Source organism: Phocoena sinus, chromosome 4 (assembly GCF_008692025.1).
Source record: "Phocoena sinus isolate mPhoSin1 chromosome 4, mPhoSin1.pri, whole genome shotgun sequence".
In the NCBI taxonomy this organism is placed as follows: domain Eukaryota; kingdom Metazoa; phylum Chordata; class Mammalia; order Artiodactyla; family Phocoenidae; genus Phocoena; species Phocoena sinus.
Window position 1 is genome coordinate 180,623 of NC_045766.1, and position 22,916 is coordinate 203,538.

The following is a 22,916-nucleotide window of genomic DNA, read 5'->3' on the forward strand; positions in this document are numbered from 1 at the left end:
TCGTGCCCCGGTCCAAGAGGATCCCACATGCCACGGAGCGGCTGGGCCCGTGAGCCATGGCCACTGGGCCTGCGCATCCAGAGCCTGTGCTCCTCAGTGGGAGAGGCCACAGCAGTGAGAGGCCCGCGTACCACAGAAAAAAAACAAAAACTAAAGCAAACAAAACAAACAAACAAAAAAACCTAAAAATAGAACTACTATATGACACAGCAATCCCACTACTCGGCATATACCCGGAGAAAACCATAATTCAAAAAGATACATGCACCCCAATATTCACTGCAGCACTATTTACAATAGTCAGGAAATGGAAGCAACCTAAGTGTCCATCAACAGAGGAATGGATAAAGAAGATGTGGTACATATATGCAATGAAATATTACTCAGTCATAAAAAAGAACAAAATAATTCCAGTTGCAGCAACATGGATGGACCTAGAGGTTGTCATACTGAGTGAAGTTAAGTCAGACACAGAAAGACAAATATCATATGATATCACTTATAAGTGAAATCTGAAAAAGGTGGGGGGGTACAGATGAACTTATTTACAAAACATAAGTAAAGTTCCAGATGTAGAAAACTTATTGTCAGCAGGGGATGTGGGGGGCAGGGGTCAATTGGGAGATTGGGACTGACATATATACAGTACTATATATAAAAGAGATAACTGATAAGGACCTACTGTATAGCACAGGGAACTCTACTCAATACTCTGTTAGAACTTATATGGAAAAGAAACTTAAAAAAAAAAAGAGCAGATATATGTATATGTATAACTGACTCACTTTTCTGTACACCTGAAATTAATGCAACATTGTAAATCAACTATACTCCAATAAATTTTTTTTAAAAAATAAATAAAGGGACTCTATATCCTGGAAAAACAAAACAAAACAAAACAAAACTGGGTCCTTATTGTTTCCCATAAAATGAAGTCAGAAAAAGGTGGTCCCACAACTGATTTCATCAATGGATAAAATTCTTTATCAGCCTTCCATTCCATCATTTTCAATGTGTTTAATTTGTTTCCTCATTGGTACAAAATGGCTGCTACAGCTCTAACAGCTGAGTCCAAAGACAGGAGTAACTGGATGGGAATAGAGATGGAAGAGGGAGCCAGAAGACTTCTCCTTACACATTCATCTTAGAGTCTGGTGGAAAATATTTCCCAGATGCCATGGCATACACTTTTCCTTGGGTGTCCTTGGCCAAATTTTGATCACATGATCATGCTATAGCTGGAAAAGGGGCTTAGAAAACCTCACCAGGCTTTATAGTGGGAGCTAGTTTCTGCCAATAAAGAAGACAAGTAGGAAATAGCTGTTCGGCAGGTGACCAACCATGTCTGCCCCAACCATCCTGCCTTAAAGTTATCCTGGGTGTAGACGATCATAGAGTATTAGAGATCTTCTATTTCATTATTCCATTTTTTTTAATGAGAAAAATGGGGTTGTGGAGGTTAAAAGGCTTCTTCATGATTAGATATTTGTTAGGATGGAGGATTAGATAGAAGCCACCACTCTTGACTCCTGGTCTGCTACTGTGGCAGACACTGTACTTTTGTAACCAAATGTCACTTGCAACTTCCATCCTATGTCTTTGCCTAGCTTTACTAGAAAATTAAAATATCACTTTGATTTGTTGTGGCCTTGTGACAAATCTTAATATGATGTAGGCAGAAGTCACTGAGGAGTATTTCTTTTTTTGTCATACAAAAACAAAGCCTCATAAGGAGAAGGCTTTTGATTCCTCTCCCTTTTTCTGACCTGGAATATGGATGTGATGCCTGAAGCAGCAGCAGCCATCTTGAAACCACATGGATAAAAGCCACACAGTAAATTTAGTGGAGTGGAAAAACTAGAAGAAAACTGAATCCTTGATGAAATCATAAAACTATTAGAGTGACTGTTCTGGCAATCATTGGACTTCTTTTTACATAAGAAAAAACCCTCAATTTTTTGTTATTATTAATTAAATTTGTGCTTACATGCTACAGAATATAATCTAAACTGACACAAATATATCTCAAACATTTTCTCTCAAGGAAAACTAATTTTTCTAGAATGCAATGTGAAGGACACTATTGCATTAGAACAATCTTATGCAGCAGGCACCTTCAGAGACACTATAATAATAATCTTTTTCCACTTGCAAAACGGTTACACACAGGAGAAGAAATGGAAGCATGAAGCAGGGTATTTCTCCAGGAGGGTTTTGCTGTTGCTCCAACAGTTACAGAATTTTTGTTTCTCTTTCTGAGGCCTTTTCTGTGTCTGACATTCTTATCTTATTGACTAATCACTTACTCCATACTGAAGCATTGGAATTCCTCCATCTTCAAAAAGACCGTTAGATGATGGTGTCCAAGCCTCAGGAGTCTTGTCCACATATGTTTCTCCCTTGCATTATAGAAGATGTATCCTGTTTCTTGGAACAAGTGAGACTCCCTTATCCTTTAGTCTTTCCAGGCTCTATCTCAAGGAGAAGAATTCTTTATCAAAGACTATGGCCATCACAAAGAATATCCTATCTTCTGATACTCTCCTTGTTTTCTCTCACACCGTTCTCTGCAGTCCTATAGAGGATGAGTCCAAGCGTCATTAACTTCTAAATCTGAGTAAGGGAACAAAATTGCTTTCTTTTTCCTTTTTTTTTTTTAACATCTTTACTGGAGTATAATTGCTTTACAATGTTGTCTTAGTTTGTGCTGTATAACAAAGTGAATCAGCCATACATATACATATATCTCCATATCCCCTCCCTCTTGCATCTCCCTCCCACCCTCCCTATCCCACCCCTCTAGGTGGTCACAAAGCACCGAGCTGATCTCCCTGTGATATACAGCTGCTTCCCACTAGCTATCTATTTTACATGTGGTAGTGTATATATGTGCATGCCACTATCTCGCTTCATCCCAGCTTACACTTCCCCCTCCCCGTGCCCTCAAGTCCATTCTCTCCATCTGCGTCTTTATTCCTGTCCTGCCCCCAGGTTCTTCAGAACCATTTTTCTTTCTTTTAGATTCCATATATATGTGTTAGCATATGGTATCTGTTTTTCACTTTCTGACTTACTTCACTCTGCATGACAGACTCTAGGTCCATCCACGTCACTACAAATATCTCAATTTCGTTTCCTTTTATGGCTGAGTAATATTCCATTGTATATATGTGCCACATCTTCTTTATCCATTCATCTGTCAATGGACACTTAGGTTGCTTCCATCTCCTGGCTATTGTAAATAGAGCTGCAATGAATATTGTTGTACATGACTCTTTTTGAATGATGTTTTTTTCAGGGTATATGCCCAGTAGTGCAATTGCTGGGTCGTATGGTAGTTCTATTTTTAGTTTTTTAAGGAATCCCCATACTGTTCTCCATAGTGGCTGTATCAACTTATCTTCCCACCAACAGTGTAAGAGGGTTTCCTTTTCTCCACACCCTCTCCAGCACTTATTTTTTGTAGATTTTTTGATGATGGCCATTCTGACTGGTGTGAGGTGATACCTCATTGTAGTTTTAATTTGCATTTCTCTAATGATTAGTGATGTTGGGCATCCTTTCATGTGTTTGTTGGCAACCTGTATAACTTCTTTGGAGAAATGTCTAGTTAGGTCTTCTGCCCATTTTGGATTGGGTTGTTTGTTTTTTTGATATTGAGCTGCTTGTAATTTTGGAGGCTAATCCTTTGTCAACTGCTTGGTTGGCAAATATTTTCTCCCATTCTGAGGGTTGTCTTTTCATCTTGTTTATGGTTTCCTTTGCTGTGCAAAAGCTTTTAAGTTTCATTAGGTCCCATTTGTTTATTTTTGATTATATTTATTTTTATTTATTTATATTTTTTGCGGCACTCGGGCTTCTCACTGCTGTGGCCTCTCCCGTTGCGGATCACAGGCTCCGGACGCGCAGGCTCAACGGCCGTGTCTCATGGGCCTATCCGCTCCGCGACATGTGGGACCTTCCCAGACCGGGGCACAAACCCGTGTCCCCTGCATCAGCAGGCGGACTCTCAACCACTGCACCACCAGGGAAGCCCCTATTTTTTTATTTTATTTCCATTTCTCTAGGAGGTGGGTCAAAAAGAATCTTGCTCTGATTTATGTCATAGAATGTTCTACCTAGGTTTTCCTCTAAGAGTTTGATAGTGTCTGGCCTTACATTTAGGTCTTTAATCCATTTTGAGTTTATTTTTGTGTATGGTGTTAGGGAACGTTCTAATTTCATTCTTTTACATGTAGCTGTCCAGTTTTCCCACCACCAGTTATTGAAGAGCCTGTCTTTTCTCCATTGTATGTTCTTGCCTCCTTTATCAAAGATAAGGTGACCATAGGTGCGTGGGTTTATCTCTGGGCTTTCTATCCTGTTCCACTGATCTATATTTCTGTTTCTGCGTCAGTACCATACTGTCTTGTTTATGTAGCTTTGTAGTAGAGTCTGAAGTCTAGGAGCTCCAGCTCCGTTTTTCTTCCTCAAGATTGCTTTGGCTATTTGGGGTCTTTTGTGTTTCCATACAAATTGTGCAATTTTTTATTCTAGTTCTGTGAAAAATGCCATTGGTAGTTTGATAGGGGTTGTATTGAATCTGTAGATTGCTTTGGGTAGTATAGTCATTTTCACAATGTTGATTCTTCCAATCCAAGAACATGGTATATCTCTCCATCTGTTTGTATCATCTTTAATTTCTTTCATTAGTGTCTTATAGTTTTCTGCATACATGTCTTTTGTCTGCTTAGGTATGTTTATTCCTAGATATTTAATTCTTTTTGTTGCTATGGTAAATGAGAGTGTTTCCTTAATTTCTCTTTCAGATTTTTCATCATTATTGTATAGGAATGCAAGAGATTTCGGTGCATTAATTTTGTATCCTGCTACTTTACCAAATTCATTGATTAGCTTTAGTAGTTTTCTAGAGCATCTTTAGGATTCTCTATGTATAGTATCATGTCATCTGCAAATAGTGACAGTTTTACTGCTCTTTGGATTCCTTTTATTTCTTTTTCATCTCTGATTGCTTTGGCTAAAACTTCCAGAACTATGTTGAACAATTGTAGTGAGAGTGGGCAACCTTGTCCTGTTCCTGATTGTTGAGGAAATGGTTTCAGTTTTTCACTGCTGAGAACGATGTTGCCTATGGGTTTGTCATATATGGCCTTTATTATGTTGAGGTAAGTTCTCTCTATGCCTACTCTCTGGAGACTTTTTACCATAAGTGGGTGTTGAATTTTGTTGAAAGCTTTTTCTTCATCTATTGAGGTGATCACATGGTTTTTATCCTTCAATTTGTTAATATGGTGTATCACATTGATTGATTTGCATATATTGAAGAATCCTTGCATCCCTGGCATAAACACCACTTGATCATGGTGTATGATCCTTTTAATGTGCTGTTGGATTCTGTTTGCTAGTATTTTGTTGAGGATTTTTGCATCTATGTTCATCAGTGATATTGGCCTGTAGTTTTCTTTTCTTTTGATATCTTTGTTTGGTTTTGGTGTCATGGTGATGGTGGCCTCCTAGAATTAGTTTGAGAGTGTTCCTCCCTCTATTATATTTTGGAAGAGTTTGAGAAGCATAGGTGTTAGCTCTTCTCTAAATGTTTGATAGAATTCACCTGTGAACGCATCTGGTCCTGGGCTTTTGTTTGTTGGAAGATTTCAAATCACAGTTTCATTTTCAGTGCTTGTGATTGTTCTGTTTATATTTCCTGTTTCTTCCTAATTCAGTCACCGAAGTTTCTGTGTTTGTTATCGTAGGTCTCTTTCCTTCTCTTGTGTTTCCTGCCTAGAGAAGTTCCTTTAGCATTTGTTGTAAAGTTGGTTTGGTGGTGCTGAAGTCTCTTAGCTTTTGCTTGTCTGTAAAGGTTTTAAATTCTTCGTCAAATCTGAATGAGATTCTTGCTGGGTAGAGTAATCTTGCTTGTAGGTTTTTCCCTTTCATCACTTTAAATACGTCCTGCCACTCCCTTCTGGCTTGCAGAGTTTCTGCTGAAAGAACAGCTGTTAACCTTATGGGGATTCTCTTGTATGTTATTTGTTGCTTTTCCCTTGCTGCTTTTAATATTTTTCTTTGTATTTAATCTTTGATAGTTTGATTAATATGTGTCTTGGCATGTTTCTCCTTGGATTTTTCCTGTGTGGGACTCTCTGCACTTCCTGGACTTGATTGACTATTTCCTTTCACATATTAGGGAAGTTTTCAACTATAATCTCTTCAAATATTTTCTCGTCCCTTTCTTTTTCTCTTCTTCTTCTGGGACCCCCATAATTCAAATGTTGGTGCATTTAATGTTGTCCCAGAGGTCTCTGAGACTGTCCTCAATTCTGTTCATTCTTTTTTCTTTAATCTGCTCTCCAGTAGTCATTTCCACTATTTTATCTTCCAGGTCACTTATCCTTTCTTCTGCCTCTGTTATTGTGCTATTGTTTCCTTCTAGAGAATTTTAAATTTCATTTATGGTGTTGTTCATTATTGTTTGTTTGCTCTTTAGTTCTTCTAGGTCCTTGTTAAACGTTTCTTGTATTTTATCCATTCTATTTCCAAGATTTTGGATCATCTTTACTATCATTACTCTGAATTGTTTTTCAGGTAGACTGCCTATTTCCTCTTCATTTGTTTGGTCTGGTGGGTTTTTACCTTGTTCCTTCATGTGCTGCATATTTCTCTGTCTTCTCATTTTGCTTAACTTACTGTGTTTAGTGTCTCCTTTTTGCAGACTGCAGGTTCGTAGTTTGTGTTGCTTTTGGTGTCTGCCCCCAGTGGGTAAGATTGGTTCAGTGGGTTGTGCAGGCTTCCTGGTGGAGGGGATTGGTGCCTGTGTTCTTGTGGATGAGGCTGGATATTGTCCCTCTGGCGGGAGGACCGCATCCGGTGGTGTGTTTTGAGGTGTCTGTAAACTTAGTGTGATTTTAGGCAGCCTCTCTGTTCATGTGTTGGGTTGTGTTCCTGTCTTGCTAGTTGTTTGGCATGGGGTGTCCAGCACTGTAGCTTACTGGTTGTTGAGTGGAACTGCATCTTAGCATTGAGACGGAGATCTCTGGGAGAGCTCTCGCCAATTGATAGTACGTGGGACCAGGAAGTTGATTGGTGGACCAATGTCCTGAACTCCACTCTCCCACCTCAGAGGCTCAGGCCTGACACCCAACTGGAGCACTAAGACCCTGTCAGCCACACGGCTCAGAAGAAAAGTGAGAAAAAGAAGAAAGAAAGAAAAATAAAATAAAATAATTAAAATTTTTTATAAAAATATTTTTTAAAGTAAAACATATGATTGAAAAAAAAAAGATTCGCAAAACCAGTAAATAAATCCACCAGTGATAACAAGTGCTAAAAATTAAACTAAGATAAATATATAAATCATAAACTAGTCAGTCACATACAGCAAACCCCAAGTCTACAGTTGCTCCCAAGTTCCACTGCCTCAGTTTTGGGATGATTCGTTGTCTATTCTTGTATTCCACAGATGCAGCGTACATCAAGTTGATTGTGGAGATTTAATCTGCTGCTCCTGAGGCTGCTGGGAGAGATTTCCCTTTCTCTTCTTTGTTCGCACAGCTCCTGGGGTTCAGCTTTGGATTTGGCCCAGCCTCTGCATGTAGGTCGCTGGAGGGCATCTGTTCTTCACTCAGACAGGATGGGGTTAAATAAACAGCTGATTCGGGGGCTCTGGCTCACTCAGGCCGGGGGGAGGGAGGGGCACGGAGTGCGGGACGAGCCTGTGGCCTCAGAGCCCGGCGTGATGTTGCACCAGCCTGAGGTGCACCATGCGTTCTCCCGGGGAAGTTGTCCCTGGATCCCGGGACCCTGGCAGTGGCAGGCTGCACAGACTCCCCAGAAGGGGAGGTGTGGATAGTGACCTGTGCTCGCACACAGGCTTCTTGGTGGCAGCAGCAGCACCCTTAGCGTTTCATGCCCGTCTCTGGGGTCCGCACTTTTAGCCACGGCTCGCGCCCGTCTCTGGAGCTCGTTTAGGCGGTGCTCTGAATACCCTCTCCTTGTGCGCCCCAAAACAATTGTCTCTTGCCTCTTCGGCAGCTCCAGGCTTTTCCCGGACTCCCTCCCGGCTAGCCGTGGTGCACTAACCCCCTGCAGGCTGTGTTTACCTCGCCAACCCCAGTCCTCTCCCTGGGATTCGACTGAAGCCCGAGCCTCAGCTCCCAGCCCCTGCCCGACCCGGCGGGTGAGCAGACAAGCCTCTCGGGCTGGTGAGTGCCGGTCAGCACCGATCCTCTGTGCGGGAATCTCTCCGCTTTGCCCTCCGCACCCCTGTTGCTGCGCTATCCTCCGCGGCTCCGAAGCTTCCCACCCCCACCACCCGCAGTCTCCGCCCGCGAAGGGGCTTCCTAGTGTGGGCTTCCTAGTGTATCCTCCTCCTTCACAGCTCACTCCCACTGGTGCAGGTCCCGTCCCTATTCTTTTGTCTCTGTTTATTCTTTTTTCTTTTGCCCTACCCAGGTACATGGGGAGTTTCTTGTCTTTTGGGAGATCTGAGGTATTTTGCCAGCGTTCAGTAGGTCTTCTGTAAGAGCTGATCCACATGTAGGTGTATTTTTGCTGTATTTGTGGGGAGGAAGGTGATCTCCACGTCTTACTCCTCCACCAACTTGAAGGTCCCCCCCACAAATTGCTTTCTAAAGAAAGTAGAAGTTAAGGTTCCTGGGGAATGGAGTGCCTTTGTTCTCACTAGCAGAGGAAATAGGATTGGGGAGAGAACTGAACTTTCTGCATAGCAGAGGAAGAAAAACTTTGAGCTCAAAGAGAATGTGTGAAGAATGCAGTAAGAGGACGGGAATGGGAAAGAAGAGAGTAGCCAACAAAATGATGAGATACTCCATGACATTATTCCTTTCTAGCAAATTGTATTTTCCCAAATAAGCGCAAAAATATTTTTTCTCCCACATGCTCTTTTAGAACCTTGCCAACCCCCCATCAAGAGGCGGGAGTCTGTCTTTCCCCTTAAAACTGGTGGGACAACGTGACTTCCTTAACAAACAGCATGTAATAATAAGTAATAGGGGGTAACTCCCATGGCCAGATGAGAAAAGGTAATATAGGTGCTGTCTAGCTCTCTTTGGGGACACTTGCATTTCAGCCTTGAACTGCCGTGTAAGAAGTCTGGCTACCCTTAAGCACAAATGCTTAAGGAAAGACCATGTAGGACGACCATTAAGAGAATTTCCCCCATGGACATGAGGATATATGTCCAGGCCAGCCAGTTCGACCCAGGAGGTGGAGGAGAGACGCATGGGGCAGAGCTACTCCCAGCGAAGCCCAGCTTAAATCAAATGACCCCTAGCCAATGCAAAGACTCAAGAGAAATAATAAATAATAGTTCTTTTAAACCAGTGAATTTTGGTGTGGTTTGTAACATAGTAGTATCTAACTGATACATTCTTCATTTCATAACTCCATCCCTGTTTGGATGATAAAGATATAATCACAATAGACATGAGGGATGCCCTTGCAAGATTTTTCTCCTTGACTTTTCCATTAGCATCTTCTGATTACTTGGCATGGTGTTCTCGGATATAGCTTAAAACTAAGCATAACATTTGGTCACTTGCTTTACTAAATCATTTGTACTTGATCTCCACTGACTCTCATGTCTATGAAAGGGAGAGAAAAATTTATGGAGGTGATAATTTTATCTAATGAATTTTTCAAAGGAAATTTCCCAGGAGGGCAATTAGAAACAGAAGAGACATTTTTATTTGAAAATCACCAGTATTTGCATATCTGGGAACATCTCCCTGACTATATAGTAAGAGGAATCAACAGAGAACTGTCTCTTATCAAGTAGTCTTATTTGTAATTACTTGTTATTTCCCCAATACATTATTCACTGTTTTAATGTTTACCGTTTGGGGAAAGCCAGCAGGGAGCAAGCAGATAGGTGAATTCTCTTTCTGCATAGCTTCTTCCTTCTTCCTAAGAATTGTCTGTCTTATCTCTTGTACAAAAATAAAATATTCATGGGAGCCAGAGAGGAACGTTTGGAAGGCAATTCTTCATTACAGATAAACTCCAGATGTAACTTGATAGTGTTCTTTACTCGTGGAAAATAGCGAGCACAATTCCCTCATGCTGTTCTGAGCTGATGTGAGCTGTGTGGTTTTGACAGGCAGATTTTTTTTTCCAGCCTTTGTTTCTAGTCACTGAGTACAGATGCAGCTTCAGGGAACTGTTAAAGTTCCAGGTGAATTGGATAACTTGCTTTCTTGCGTTCGGATTGTCAGTGTACCTTTGAGTGTCAGGGTGAGGATTGTATTACTTATCCATCATTACCAGTATTTATGACACACACATATGCATTGTTGAGCACTGCTTGAATGTACATTAATTTAGGTAGTAGGTGGATTGCCAGAGGCATAAGTAGGAAAATTTTCCATAAAATCGAAGGATCAGAAAGAGCTCTGAAAATATTTTAGGTGCACTATTTCCTAAAGTGTGGTAGTTACCATTGGGGTCACAACGAATGCTTTTCGGTGACATATGAGATGAGTTGGCAACTGGGCAAGGCACTAAATGATACTAAATCACCTACTGAATGGTGTTTACTTTTCAATACTATAGTATTGTTCTGATTATGTTAAGCAGAAAGTTTCAGGTTAATGCTAGTAAGTGTTTACCACTTTTCTAATGTTTTAAATCTATTTTCACAAAAAGAGAGGAAATACGATGCAGCTAGGGTGTAATGTCATTGTTTATTTTCTTTGTATTTATTTCTATGATTTCCTTCTATCTGTGGTAGGCAATAATGGTGGTCCCTTACAAGTAACACTTGGAAATAGCAAAAGTCATGAAGGTGGCACACAGCTGCATGAGAACTGGAAAGCGCTAATCTAATCCCATACATTTGAAGGGTCCACTGCCCAGTCAGGAAGCCCATTTCTCGTGACAAGGATGTATTACCTCCTACAGAGGAAACTTAAGGTGATATTAGTTATTTACCTAATCATTTACACTAATGGTAAAGAACAGAAGGTTGTCTATTTTTCGAATGGTGCATAATCCACGTGTGTCCTTATACTAGGGAGTCAGTGTCATTTACAGGCAATAGTTTGGACTTTTATACTAAGACCGGCCTGGGTTGGAATGCCAGCTCTTCCGATGTACCGCACGGGCAAGTTGTGGTCTGTGCTTTAATTTTCTCATCTAGAATGTGTTGAGAATGATGCCAAGCTCACTGTCATGAGGATTAAATAAGGTAGTGTAAACAAGCCCTCATTATAGGGCCTGGTTGAATTCCTGAGCTGGGCTTGTGGCCCTCTGGCCCTGGCATGCACCTTCATGTGATTGGGGGCGTGTTGATAGACTTAGATTCTTTCAATTTTATATACAATACCACATTTTTCACAGGAGACACTGTTAAGTCGATCAGTTTAATAGTGATATAGAGGAGATATAGAGGATGACCCTCCCCTGACTTAGACTTTACAGGTCTGCCTTGATTGTATCAGGACTGATTCTTGGTGGAGGTGGAGCCCTTGCTCTTCAAAGTGTTCCTAAGAATGTTATTAACCTTCTATGTGCCAAGTGCTATACATACGTCATATCATCTTTATAACAGCCTTACAAGCTAGAAGAGAATACTTTGGCTCAGTGAGATTAGGTCCCTTGCCCCAGTTCCTACAAGTAGTAAATGGCATATCCAGAGCTTGATACATTTTAGGCAGAAAATGGACAATCTATGTGCAAAAAGCAGAGACTATACGTTATTAAAGACTAATGTATAAAGCACTCAGTATTGTAGGGAACACTATAGTGTAGTGCTTAAGAGATCAGACAATACACTGCCTACCACTACCACTTCCCAGCTAGGCGACTGTGGGTGTTAATTAGCGTCAGTTACCCCTCTGAAATGGGAATGACAATGGTACTGCCATGATGAATTATCATGAGGGTTAAATGAGAAAATCCCTAGAAGCATGATATGCCTGACTTGTAAAGAGGTATATTACATATGAGCTATAGTAATGCTGTAATCATGCTGGTGCAAGTAGTTAGGTGCCCGATAGATGCAAGTTGAATAAACGAATGCTCCTGGGCGACTTGTTCTTTCAGGAATCTGAGACTCTTGACTTGTTTCATCCCCATCAGGTGGATCCTAGCTGTAGCTTTGCACTTGCTTATATACTGGTGCAGGTTTCTTAAGAATTTTATTTTATTGAAGTATAGTTAATTTACAATATTGTGTCAATTTCTGCTGTACAGCAAAGTGACTCAGGTATACATATATGCATTCTTTTTTGTATTCCTTTCCATGATGGTTTATCACGGGATGTTGAATACAGTTCCCTGTGCGAAACAGCAGGACCTTGCTGTTTATCCATCATAAATATAATAGTTTGCATCTGCTAATCTCAAACTCCCAGTTCTTCCCTCCTCCACCTCTCCCTCTTCTGGTGCAGGTTTTAATAAATAGATGTGTGTTGTGTGAGTAGGGGGTGGGAGAGAGAAGGACACAATTCAGCTACTTACACATGTAACAAACCACAAGCTTCCAGCTCATTTAATAAATAGCGCAGTTGTATGGCTCATGTATAGAAAACACTTTACCTGGATTCTCAAGTGTCCAGTGAAGAATCTAACGAATTTTTAAAATCACCTGCACATGCATAACAGTCACGGTCATGATATTTATGTGACTTGCGTGAATAAATACATTTTTGTACTCAGTTTTATTCCCACCTGACTGCTTATTGGCTTAGAAAACACTTGTCAAATGGCTGGCATAATTTCCTGAATGGTCTCCTGCTGCTGCAGGCCTCTTCCGGTCAGCTGTGTCTAGATGCCCCCATCTGTATTTTGGTACAAACTTCTCCTAGCTCAGGTACTGTCCTCCCTGCTATCTGAATCTTTTTTTTTTTTTTTTTTTAACCTGAAATTTTGTTCAATCACTGCCTTTTGATATGAGGACTTCAGATAGTTCAATATTCTGAAATACCCTCCAGCTGTGGTTCTCACGCGTTCGCTGTGTCGGCATCACCTGGAAGGCTTGTTAAACGCAGACTGCCGGGCCCCCTCCGTGAATTTCATTCAGTGAGCCTGGGATGGGGACTAAGAATTTGTGTTTCTAATCAGTTCCCAGGTGATGCTGACAATGGTTTGGTTTAAAGGTCACAGTTTGAGAGCCATTGCCCTTACGCTGAAATTTTAGACATCCTCATTTACGAGGATGTTCAAAAATGTTGGGCTTCTGACTCATCCTCAATACTATAAAGACTAACTCTTCATCCAGAAAGTATAGTCAGGCCTAGGTGGGCCTAGATAATATTTTCACCTTTATACTCCTATTTTCTGGAAAACCTATTTTTCCACAGTCTACCCCTGACTCTGAATTATGATTACCCTAGTGGTGCTGACGGTGATGGAACAGGTTTATGGAATATGCAGAACTTCTTTTTATTATTATTATTTTTAAATCAAAGTATAGTTGATTTACAATGTTATGTTTATTTCTGCTGTACAGCAAAGTGACTCAGTTATACATATATACATATATTCTTTTTAATATTCTTTTCTATTATGGTTTATCATAGGATATTGAATATAGTTCTCTGTGCTATACAGTAGGACCTTGTTTGGAACATACAGAACTTTTTTTTCTTTACATCCTTATTGGAGTATAATTGCTTTACAATGTTGTGTTAGTTTCTGCTGTATAACAAAGTGAATCAGCTATACGTATACATATATCCCCATATCCCCTCCCTCTTGCATCTCCCTCCCACCCTCCCTCTCCCACCCCTCTAGGTGGTCACAAAGCACCGAGCTGATCTCCCTGTGATATACAGCTGCTTCCCACTAGCTATCTATTTTACATGTGGTAGTGTATATATGTGCATGCCACTATCTCGCTTCATCCCAGCTTACACTTCCCCCTCCCCGTGTCCTCAAGTCCATTCTCTCCATCTGCGTCTTTATTCCTGTCCTGCCGCTAGGTTCATCAGAACCATTTTTTTTTAGATTCCATATCTATGTGTTAGCATATGGTATTTGTTTTTCTCTTTCGGACTTACTTCACTCTGTGTGACAGACTCTAGGTCCATCCACCTCACTACAAGTAACTCAATTTTGTTTCTTTTTATGGCTGAGTAACATTCTACTGTATATATGTACCACATCTTCTTTATCCATTCATCTGTCAATGGACACTTAGGTTGCTTCCATGTCCTGGCTATTGTAAATAGAGCTGCAATGAACATTGTGGTACATGGCTCTTTTTGAATTATGGTTTTCTCAGGGTGTATGCCCAGTAGTGGGATTGCTGGGTCATAGGGTAGTTCTATTTTTCATTTTTTAAGGAACCTCCATACGTGCAGAACTTCTGAAACTCAAGTTCACAAATCAAAGCACACATTTATTTTTATTTTCCACCATCTCTTTTAAATTTATTCAGGGGAGATCATTTTCTTTTCCAAGGGAAAACTCTGACAGGTCTAAGAATTTTCTGTTCACTTTAACTAGTAGACGAATAAAAATAGGTTGTTTGAGTGATTACAGTGCTCAAAGATACTATTCAAAACCGTGACCTGGGGCTTCCCTGGTGGCGCAGTGGTTGAGCGTCTGCCTGCCGATGCGGGGGACACGGGTTCGTGCCCCGGTCCGGGAGGATCCCACATGCCGCGGAATGGCTGGGCCCGTGGGCCATGGCCGCTGGGCCTGCGCGTCCGGAGCCTGTGCGCCGCAACGGTGAGAGGCCCACATACCGCAAAAAAAAAAAAAAAAAAAAAACCGTGACCTGGCTGTAATGGAGACTCTCCTCCCCCCACCCCAGCGTTGGCGGCTTCAGGTGAGTGAGGAAGTGAGGTGTGATAGCGCCACCTATACTTCTCTGCCCCGTACTTCACCTTTTTCCTCTCCAGCCACTCTTTGGGAATCCAGTAGGGGTGGGTGAGATAAGAAGGAAGGCGGTGAGTGGAGATCAAGCGGACAGGATGGGTCTTATTAAACTGGTACCTTCATCAACTTCTGTCCAGTTTGGCTACAAATCAGAGGTTCCCATGACCCCTACTCAGGTTCAATTAATTTATCACAGTGGCTCGCAGAACTCAGGGAAATACTCATGCTTACAGTTTATTAAAAGATAAGGTAAAGGATACAGAGGAACAGCCAGAAGAAGATAGCTCGGACAAGGTCCTGAGGGCAGAAACTTCTCTCCCCGTGGAGTTGGGGAGCAATGCCCTCCTGGTGTGGATGTGTTCACCAGCCTGGATGTTCTCTGAACGCTGTGGTGCTGTGAGTTTATGGCCGTTTCCTCACACTGGCATGATCAGTTATTAACTTCATTTCCTTCTCTCTCCCCTCTCTGGAGTATTGGGGGAGTGAAGATTCTAATCTTATCATCATGGCTTAATCTTTCTGATGACCAGCGCCCCCCAACAAGGAGCCACCCAGAGTGACCTCAATAGAACAAAAGATGCCCCTGGTGCTCTTGTCACTTAGGAAATTACAAGGGATTTAGAAGCCCTGTGTCAAGGACGGGCCAAAGACCAAATATTAGAACAAGAGAGGCTCTTAGTGTTCTTTTCGCATAGGAAAGTATAAGGGTTTTAGGAGCTCTGTGTCAGGAACTGGGGGAAGGGACCAATATATTTCTTATTATTTCATATAGCTCAAACGTAACAGAAATTGATTTCTTACACATGTAACAATTTGATAAGTGTTCTTGATCAGCAGGTAGTGGGCCTCCACGTGGTGATTCAGGTACCCAGGCCCCTTCCTGCCCCAGAACCCTGTGATATTCATCCAGTTGGGGGAAGAGGAAAGCAAGCAAGGAGACTGTGGACCATAGAGGAATCCATCACTTTAGCTCACTTTCCAATGGTCAGAACCTGTCACCTGGCCCTATGTAGGTGCAAGGGGATCTACAAAATCAGCTTCCTCTGGACGTTTGCCTGCAAGTTGAAACTATGCTAATGAAGACAAGGACAGTCTGGTTGTCAGTGAGCCCCTCTTTCACGTCATGAATTGCCTTTGCTACTAAGGTGTTTCAATGAATTATAGATGGTGCAGAGCCACCAAAGAATTCTAAGCAGCAGAATGACCTGACGGTATTTGCATTTTAAAGGTCATGAGGACACCTCTGTGTTGGTGGATTGGAGGGAGTCATGAGAATGAAGCCAAGGGAGCCAGTATGGGGGCTTTTGCCATAATTCAGGTAAGAGATGAGGATACCCCAGATAAATGAGAATTAAGAGAAATAGACAAGTTTTCGAGGGATTTAAGAAGCTGGCCTTGGGAAGTAGTTGAATATGAAGAGAATGGAAAACAATGGCTAGCTGACATTCTGGCCTGGGTAAGTGGGTGTACGTTGTGTTACCAACCAAGTTTGAGGAAAAAGGAGTAGGATCTCGTTCAATCTTTTCTCAAGCTTTTCTTTCAAAATTCCTTTAATAGCACAATAAGGTAAATACGTGTATACTGGAAGGCTCCAGTAGGCAGTTCATCCTGCAACTGGAAAACTTCTTCGAGGTATGTTTTATTTTGAAAATCTATGCAAATTTCACTTTCTGTTCCGTTATATATCTGGTCTTGTGGCAAAATGAAATAATGTTTTAAACAAAAATGTTGATTAAATAAATAATTTGCAAATCTAGTCTCCCACCTCGAAACCCTTTAGAACCCTATAGGCTGAAGCCCCCCCTTGACCACAACCAATAACCCCTGTCTCCGTCCTCTCATCCACTAAATGTAATCACTACTTATCTGTGGTTTATCTTTACAAACTTGCACTCATTTATATACACTAAGAACATTTATCATGTTTTTGTGCTTTAAAATAAATAGGATTACACTGTACATAATTTTGCAGCTTGTCTTCTTCACTCAAAAGTGATGGTTTCTACGTCTATCCATGTTGCTACAGATAGGTGAGTTTATTCCTTCCTAGGAGTCAGATTGATACTCCGGGAAGACGGACATTTATCTTGGGGGTCTGAGTGCTCTTGGTTGGCTGCACAACCCCAGTATCACATTAGCTCACTTAGAAACCCAAGTATGTGGAGGTCAGGTCTTCTGTCCACAGACTAGTAGAAATCTGCTTGTCCATATGACGCTAATCATGCATATTTATCAGCACTGTGTGCCAGACGCTGTCCTGCACGTAGTATGTGTATTCGCAACAACGCTATGAGGTATTGCAGCTGCTGTAATTCTACTGTGATTGCAGTTGAGAAAATGAAGCTTGCAACTTCTAGATAAGTGGTCCAGCATCACTTAGGCTTTGAATGGCAAAGACAGGATGCTTAGCCAGGGTCTGATTCTAGAGCCTGGTTCTTGATCACTTTACCAAACCACCTGGGGAAATGTGTGCAATGCACTGAAGAATCTTGGATTTCTCCCCATTCCTCAAGCCAGTGAGACATTCCCTGAAACATATGCTTTTAATGCTGACCTTTGGCCAGAGAACTGCAGCCAAATGGTCTATCCAGCACTCATTTCTGAGGTTACAGTTGGCTCATATAGAGATCAGATGCCTATTAATTAATCAGGCAAACTGAAGCAGGATAGATGGTTATTGCGTCTGCCCGATGAATGTGTGACGTGCACGATGAGATGCCAAAATCCTCAGTGAAGCCGCTCAATCTGCATGATGGATCCAAAGAACTGGGGGCATGGGGGGCAGTGAGAAGTCCATTTTCATGGAAGAACAATGTTTTCTAAGAAGCCATTCAGTGTCTGCTGCTTTCCCGTCTGGTATGGCCCTGAGAGGACAGTGCCAGGCTGGAGGCTGGTTCTCAACTGCCGCTGCTCTGGAAACAAGGGTGGAATGACACCAATTAAGAGGTGTGAATGCCATTTGTCCTGCCTTTTGCTCCCTCCCCGAAGTGATTGTTAGCTCGACACCCACGGGGAGACGGTGAGACGGTGGGGAGAAAATCTTTTACTTTGTTTATTTAACTGACATACACAGAGCCTGCCTTTCAGAATGTTGGGAGTAATGGTTTGTGATTCTGTTTTTCTTTACCTTGTTCTCTTCAAATACAAAGTGACTTCAAATTCTCTTGCTGAGCACCTTGCTCACATGTGGTGCTATATCTGGGATGTCCAAACAAATGTAGCAGCGTGAATAAAAAAGCACTCTCTTGGGGCTTCCCTGGTGGCGCAGCAGTTGAGAGTCTGCCTGCCGATGCAGGGGACACGGGTTCGTGCCCCGGTCCGGGAAGATCCCACATGCCGCAGAGCGGCTAGGCCCGTGAGCCATGGCTGCTGAGCCTGCGCGTCCGGAGCCTGTGCTCCGCAACGGGAGAGGCCACAACAGTGAGAGGCCTGCATACCAAAAAAAAAAAAAAAAAAAAAAGCACTCTCTGAATATCTGGCAGCAGAGATCCTCTTAGGGAAATAACAATCTCAATTTAGACGAGAGCCCTTATAGGACACTTCAGATGTGGAAGACGAAACCCAGGGAGAATGATTAGGAAGACAATGGCATGATGAAGAATAAAGCTCTTATGTAAATATTTTGCATAAGAAACAAACAAGAATTTGGGGGCTTCCCTGGTGGCGCAGTGGTTGAGAGTCCGCCTGCCGATGCAGGGAACACGGGTTCGTGCCCCAGTCCGGGAAGATCCCACATGCCGCAGAGCGGCTGGGCCCGTGAGCCATGGCCGCTGAGCCTGCGCGTCCGGAGCCTGTGCTCCGCAACGGGAGAGGCCACAACAGTGAGAGGCCCGCGTACCGCAAAAAAAAAAAAAAAAAGAATATGCCCTTCAAGTGGCAAAGATCTGTGACATCAACTACAATGACCAAAGTTATTGCCCTGCGCTGCACTGCTGTCCATCTACCAGAGCCAGGAAAAGGAGCTACTTTAGCCTCTGACTCTGCACAGCTCTTCTCTGCTTTTTTTTTTTTTTTGCAATAAGGTCTCTGCATGAATATCATTTTATTCATAATTAGTAAAGGAGAGAGCAGTTGGAAATCCCAAACAGAAAATTAATGACAAAGGATAAAAAAGAAAGAACGTGCTTTTGCAAAGACCAGGAGTGAGGCAACCTGGAGGAGAAATTAGAGAGAATGGTTCAACCAGGAAAAGCAGGAAAGGAACAGACATCACAAATACAAAAGTGATGTCTCTCCCTGTTTGAGCATGGTACCCAGGCTTTTAACTTAAATAGTAAAACTGCGGGTCCTCATTTAAAATTTACAAATGGTAGGTGTCACCTCACAGAGATAACTGTTAGGTGAGGCTTATTTAACCTGTGGGCAGAGTCTAAGATGAAAGACCACAAGATACAAGGAGCAAAAGAGAATTCACCCTGGGTTTCATGTGAGGCAGAGTCAAATGTTTCCAGAGAGTGTGTCCACCAATAAGTCACTTAGACTTTGGGATTTCTTACCTTGACCTTTGTAGATTATTTCCTTGTTTATTAAAAAATGTTTTAGGATGAGTTCTACCAGTTATAACAGTTACGTGCATATGACGTATGCTCAGCAAAGAAGCCTTGAGGACCATGGACCCAGGCAACTTGGATCCTAGGTTTGGCTTGGTTTTTACTATATTCTATGACTCAAGCAAATCCTAAAATCCTCTCGGAATGCTTGTTTTTCACATGTAAACTACAACAGTACCGGAGTGACATTTGTCACACAGCTCAGGGGTCCTTGAGATTTTTATTTTAGCCCCTGCCAGTTATACGGTTCCATTTCCTTCTTCTGAGTCCCCTGCATATTATAGGGAGTATCCACAGGGAGTAATTAAAAGCGGACTGTGGTTCATGATCAAATGTCCCTGCCAATGGCCAGTCCTTAGGGCAGTGATGCATAGTGACAAAGTTATATTCTCACTGGCCACCCCTGGGGAGGCACACTCGGTAAAGGCACCCAACCTTGGTGGTGCAATATTCGCCTCCATATGAATATCTGGTAGTTGGCGGTGATAGATCAGCTCCCATTTAGCTCCGAGACACCTGATTCATGCAGGGAACTTGGTGAGTTTCACTCACCCAGCTCTTACTATGTGGCTGGCCTCTCCTGCTATGGAAACTTCCTTAGGATCACCTCCCGATAAAGCTTGAGAAATAAAGCAGGCCTAGAACCATGATAACAGAAGGACTGGTTGCTCTGTTCTCAGCGGGTAGGGCAGGCTTAATTTTCAAACTCTTCCTTGGAGGTGTGGCGAAACCTGAGCTTTCCATTCTGCAAAGAAAAGGATGAAAGCAGAACAGTTAAGTTTCCGTATTTAAACTATCGGAACTAGCGACCATCTAAAGGCTAGATTGGGTGATCTCCAGTTTCTAGCTCTAACATCCTATGAATCGAAAGCCAAGAGCAATAGAATGTGCCTTTTCCTTCTGGTACCACTAATTCCATGGAGAAAATCTTAGCCTCTATAGGCTCTGGATCTATTAAAACTTGTAGACTCCAAGGCACGGAAGGGAATGAATGGCAGCTTGTAACCTCTATGACCATGGCTTAATGGATTTATGATACCAAATTGCTCTTGCACGATTATTTAGAAAGATGGGCATGAACTTGGAAAGCCCAGTCTCTAAATGTATCGCTTAGGAATCCGATGGTCGTCTAGATTAATTAGCATGCTAATTCCTTACCAGTAGAAGTCCCAGGAATTGTTCAAAGGGGTTTCTATGGGCGAGTGAGTTAGGGGGGAAAACGGCAGAGCAACCACAATCAATTTCTTCACATTTTGAGTCATAGCAAACATCCAAGACCTTCCTCCTATGTAGACGGACATTTTCCTTGGTAGCTCAGGCTGTTTAATTAAGTTTTATGTTGCTGCTGGAACCGTGACAAGCGTTGCCATTCTGAGTTTGTTCAGTAAACTAAAATATTCCAGGAGCCATTCTAAGCTGCTAAGGGGCTAGACTCTAGGACCAGGTATCTGACTCTGTGCATCTTGTATGACTCGAGAAGAAGAGAGTTTAGTGTTTCATTTATTTCTTCGTATTTCCATTTAGTCATTAATCCATCTGGCCAGCCATACATCCGTTATGGGGACATTAATTATACATCAGGCACCATGAGAGGCAACAAAAGATTCACATAGACTTCTGTCTGGAAATAAAGGTCAGGAAACAGGAAAGGGACACGTTTTTTTATTTTAGTGTTGGGTGGTGCTCACGGGCCCAGCCGCTCCGCGGCATGTGGGATCCTCCCGGACTGGGGCACGAACCCGTGTCCCCTGCATCGGCAGGCGGACTCTCAACCACTGCACCACAAGGGAAGCCCCACCAAAGAGTCTTAATGCTGTTCCTGGGAAGAGGGGGGAACTCCCAGGGAACAAGGAAGGCTCCCCACTTTCTCTTTAAATTCTAGGCTCACAAAAAATAGCATTTAGGACTCAACATGGGGCACACATCTCCCCAGGCTCCCCTTGCTACGATACTCCCACTGCACATTCTGAATGGAATTAGATGCTGCCCCAGCGTAACACAGTCTCGGTTAATAATCTAAGCACATACTCTCTCCAAGGGATGCACTCAGATGAAACCACCTAAATGTGCCTACTGAAAATCAAAGCAATTAACCTAGAAAGTTTCACACCCAGGATTTCATCCTCTGATCTATTTTCATCCACAGAAGGGATTTATAAAATTTATGCTTTTACCCAGGATATTGGAGCTTATTTCTCTTCTCCAAAGGTCAGATAGTCCTTTGCCTGCCCTGTGGGAGGTCTCGAGAGCTATATTCCTGAACATAGATTCCATTCTTCCTGAATGGAGATTTTGTGAGGCATCTTAGAAAAACTTCAAAACTAAGCAAACTCAAACTTCACGGTCAGAGAAAGCCCATGTGCCTCATCTGAAAAATGGGACTCATAGAAGCTTCTGGGCTACTGTAAAGAGTAGCTGTGCAGATGATGCTTGCAGGGTTGGCACACAGGCAGAGCTCCATAGCTGTTATTGCCTTTGAGAAGAATGTTGGTTCCCTCTGGGTTCTGGAAAAGGCCATTAATAGCAAAGCGCTCCTGTCACATCACCTGTTCTAGATGTCTAAACTCAGCCTGGAAACAAGAATGGTTATTAGGCGTTCCCCTGAAGAGAGAAGAAGGCGTGCCAAGGGGGAAGGTGAAGGAAGAGGAAAGGGACTTTAAGTAGCCCCTCCCGGCCCACAGAGGTGTGTTCAGGCTTCTGTGATTTCCACGATGTTGAAGCTGCGGGTGCCAAGATTCAGAGGAGTGGCCTCGTTGAGCAGAAAGTCCCCCTTCTTGGGGGTTTCTCTCCTTTTGGAAGGAAGCCTGGTGTTCGTTCACTTCTTCCTGCTCCAAGGCTCTCTTCTGTGCCAGGTTTTCAGGCTCTGTCTTCCCCTGGAGGGCAGCCTGTACCTTTGGACCAGTGACGTAGGAAGAGAACAAGGCTGAAATGAGAGGTCTAAGCTCACTCCTTCCAACACAGCCCAACCTAACATGGGGGTGAAGAGTGTTTTCTCTGGATTATAACTAACTGGATCCAAGTCCCAGGTCTTCCATTTACTTAAGTCTTAGTTTCCTTGCCTCATACCTAGCTCGCAGTGTTGTTAAAGGATAATAATGCATAGAAAGCAGTTAACCCAATGCTTGGCCCATGGTAAGGACCCCATACAAAATGGCTATTATGCTGTGGTCTGCCTCTTCCTTTCATCTTTCCCCCGTGCACAAAGCCTTGGGAATGAAACAACTCCATGGATGTCATTAGGAAAAATGTGTGCAGAGTCACCTGAAGAGGTGCTCATTAAAATGGAGTCTGTAGTTGCCCTCAAGCTGTCCTTTAGCTAGAGCTTTCCTTTTCCAATTCAGACAGGGCTCAGGAAAGTCTGCAACCACCCAAAGCCAAGGAATGAGGGAATTCCTGTTTTAGGACATAGGGCAGTGGCTGTCTGTGCTCTGCTCGTGCATCTTGGGTTTTTCCACTGCAGTGCTCTTCAGCCGAATCCCAGGGGTCCACAACCGCATCTCTTCGCAAAGAAGTGAAGTGATGGAA